Source organism: Benincasa hispida, chromosome 9 (genome assembly GCF_009727055.1).
Source record: "Benincasa hispida cultivar B227 chromosome 9, ASM972705v1, whole genome shotgun sequence".
NCBI classification, from domain to species: domain Eukaryota; kingdom Viridiplantae; phylum Streptophyta; class Magnoliopsida; order Cucurbitales; family Cucurbitaceae; genus Benincasa; species Benincasa hispida.
Window position 1 is genome coordinate 14,233,564 of NC_052357.1, and position 4,034 is coordinate 14,237,597.

Below are 4,034 nucleotides of genomic sequence, written 5' to 3' on the forward strand. Positions count from 1 at the left end.
ATATATTATTAATTAAATTAAATTTATTTTAAGTTATTTTGAAATTTTAAAATTAAAACCATGTTGTAATTTTATTATAATGCATAATTTGATTGTTCTATAAATTTGGGATTATGTGAAAAAAATGAAAATTGGGACGATCCCCTTCCACTGCAGAACTTCACTGTCCTTCAAAGACAATCTCATTCTCAAGGAAGAACAAGTTTGGAAAATTGCAATATCAAATCTAAAAAGTTATGTCTTCCAAAACTAACATTTAAATAATGATAATGATAATGAAGGGATCGAATCTCGTAGTGGTAGCGTTGTGAATGCCTTGCATCCCGCAATTTGATTTTTACATAAACAAATTAAATATATTAAAACAGAATATAAATATGTAATATAACATGCTTTAGGGAAAAAGACTAGAACCACTCTTACCTTTGTAGATTCTCAAGCTTCACAAACAATCCTCTTTAAGTTCCAACTAATGGCTCCTCCAACGATCTTAATCACGAACGATATCTTGAACAATCTCGAATACTACCAGGAGAGTAACCTTGTTATTCTCTAAGATTCCAATAAAGAGATAGGTGGTATCTAACTATTGGGAGAGGGAGAGAGAAAAGAGTTTTGGTGAATAAAGAGGATTCTCTTTGTGGCTTAGGAAAAATTTTGCACAATAATACTCATGTGTTGTATATTGTCAGTGTCTGTATTAGTATCTCTCAAAGGGACCATAGAGAGGTCTTTATATAGAGAAGAGCCAGACCCTTTTCTTAATCCTTTTCCTATTTTCCTTTTCTATAATTAATTAAATAACACTTATTTAATTTAATTTGCACATAATTAAATAACTATTTATACATAAAATTTAATTTAATGTATATATATTTAGTTATCATAAATATTGTTCGTATATGTGCAATACTTCTCTATTAATTAATTCTTTGTGAATCTAATTTATTGAATCTTATTCAAATACTACTTTCCAATTTAATTTAAATTATAGATCATATCCATAATTAATTATATATTAATCACATTAATATATGGTTTCCTCAAATTATTTTGAACAATTCAAATCATCCATTTTAAATACCCTCTAGTGAGCTAACGAGTGGACCTAGTAGACCTATAGATTAGAAGCTCTAACGATATGAGATTAACTGGCTAAACTCATTAACCAAGTTAATCAATATTCGTTAACTATGGGTACACTCCACTAAAGACCTACAATTGCACTCTTCTCACTACAGATATATTTCTGTGTTCACAGATATAGACCAATAATAGCAAGTTAGTCCTTCACGAGTGTCCGTAACTCCAGTTGGGTCAAATTATCGTTTTACTCTTAGGTTACCTCTGATTCCTTAGGTATCAGTGCTCCTTTAATGAACAACTTGTTTATGGTCCAACTAATAAGCAGAAATCCCTTTCGGGCTAATGAGGGGATAGGGCCCTTTGTTCAAGTCCCGGAGACACCACTTAAGGGAAAACTCATATACTTACCTTTAAGGCACGAAGGAGTGAATTCCATATTGTATTATTATGTTCCCAGCTCCCCACTAGGTCTTGTCCCCAAAATGCATTACAAGAATTTTGGGCTTTAATGTCAGTCGGAAAAAGTGAAATCGGATGTATAATGTCGGTTTTATTTATTTTTAAAAAAAGTGGATCTTTAATGTCGGTTTTAAACCAACATTGTAGGGGTACATTTATTGTCGGTTTTAAACCGACATTAAAGACCCACTTCACTTTTTCTTCTAACTTTATATTTTTCCCCCATTTTTTTTTCATTTCTCTCTTCACTCTCCCTCTATTTTCTTTTTCCTCTCATTCTCACACTTCCCTCTTGAGACCCTATTCTTTCTCACTCCTCTCTCATTTCGTCGCCGTTCGCCACCGGTTTCCACTAGATCTGCACATTTCGTCATTCGTTTCGTTGTCGTGCAGGTCTCCACCAAATTTGCCGTTTTCCGCCGGTCTCCACCAGATGTGCAAATTTCGTCGTTCGTTTCGTCGTCGTTCAGGTCTCCGCCGGATCTTCTGTTCATCGTTCATCGTTGTTCGTTCCGAAGTTAGGGACGTTGTTGCTCGTTCGTCGTCCTATTACAGTCTTATTGAAATTGCTAGCCTTGAGAAACCAGTTTTAGTTGACATCATTGTGATCAATTGTTGCTGTTATTATCAACTTCTTATATTTTTCAACTCTTTGTGGTTACTGGTTTTATTTGTTAGCATTAAAGCTTCATTGGAAAAGTGAATGAGTTGCTTTAATTGACTAGGCAGAACAAAAATCAATTCCCGAGTCATCAGATTCTCTTGATGGCTTACGAAGTGGTGAAAGGGGCAATAATCATCAACATTTTTCTACAGTCTGTCATAAGCAGGTAAACTTTTGATTATTTTGGTGTTGTGAACTTTTATATTGACCTCAATATATATAAATCTGATCTTGGATTAACTAGACAACCAAAGTATTAAAAACAATGTTTAGTTTCATTAAGCTTTTCTTCTCATTGACATATCTTGGATTTTTCATTGTTCCTTTGCTTGTATTCATCGGACAAATAGATTTGTTAGATGAATCAATTTTCAATGACTTAAAATTGCAGTAGTATTTAGTCATGGCCAAACAATTTACATCTGAAAATTTCATTATTCTTTAGTTTTGACTCAATTAGAAAATAACTACATTTGAAGTATTTGCTTTAAACATTCGTGTAATTTTATTTCGTGAAATAGGTTGTATGGCCACTACGGACATCAAAATCTGAATCATCAGATTCTCTAGATAGCTTATTTGATGACAAGGATGCGCCCAATGAAATCTCTTCAGCTGTTATACCAAAGGAGGTAACCTACATACTAATGCTTTTTATCTTTAATGTGGAGCATATAAAGTTTTCTTGAGTCAAAATTGTTGAAATTGTTGAAAATGTGATATATGTAATTCCTACTCCCACGGAAAGGTTCTGGGCTTTCATGTCGGTTTAAAGGGTTTCATTTGATTCTTGGGCTTCAGTTGCAACCGATATTAAAGGGCTTTAATGTCGGTTGCAAATTTCATTAAAGGGCTTTAATGTCGGTTGCAACTGAAGCCCAAGAATCAAATGAAGCCCTTTAAACCGACATTGAAGCCCAGAATCTTTCTGTTTTATCAATTATTGTCCTTTTTTAAAAAAATTTCGTTGCCGAATCCATTTTTTTAGTCAAAAAGTATAACATGACACATCATCATCGAACGTTGTGGCTATGACATATTATTCATGTATGGATTGTAAATCTATTACATTTAATCCACAAATTCTACTATAAAATTATAATTTAAGAGGCCGTATTATAATTTAGGCATTAAAAACACAAATTACAAGTAATACAAACATTATGATTTTACAAACATTATGAGTTTACTATCCCTCTCCACTTGGTAAGTATGGATCCCTTTATAATTCTTCTTGAACAGACCCTCCAACTTCAGCAGTGTCTGGTTATAGACATCTTTGTCTGACCACTATTGTTCAAAGTATCACAAATAAAAAAGGTGAGACAAAGGATTGAAAGTAAAAATGTGATCAAAATTCATATTGAACTAACCGTGTATATTGGGAATGTGCATAAATGGTACATTCAAGGAAAATTCTTGTAGTGAATGTGTTGGATCTAAAGTTCCTCAATAAAAAGCATAAAGAGGTTGCGATACCAAATCTTTACTCCTAGATATGAGATACGAAGAAGAGAAACTTGGTTACTTAGATATAAGATACGAAGACGAAGAAAAATTTTCAGCAGCATAACGATGCTACCACAACAAAACCAAAAATTTACCTTGAACCTGTTCAAAGAAACACACTCCCAAAAATATTTCACAACCACTTGTTCTCAACAAAACTATCAGAATTCCCAAAAAAAATGAATATTCAAGAACACATACATCAATAAGCAAATTTAGCTTACAATGTACTTCAAATCTCAAAAGTTGTCACAAAAACTACCATAGTGCATGAATAACCCACAAACTACCATAGTGCAACCCAAAAACTCAAGCA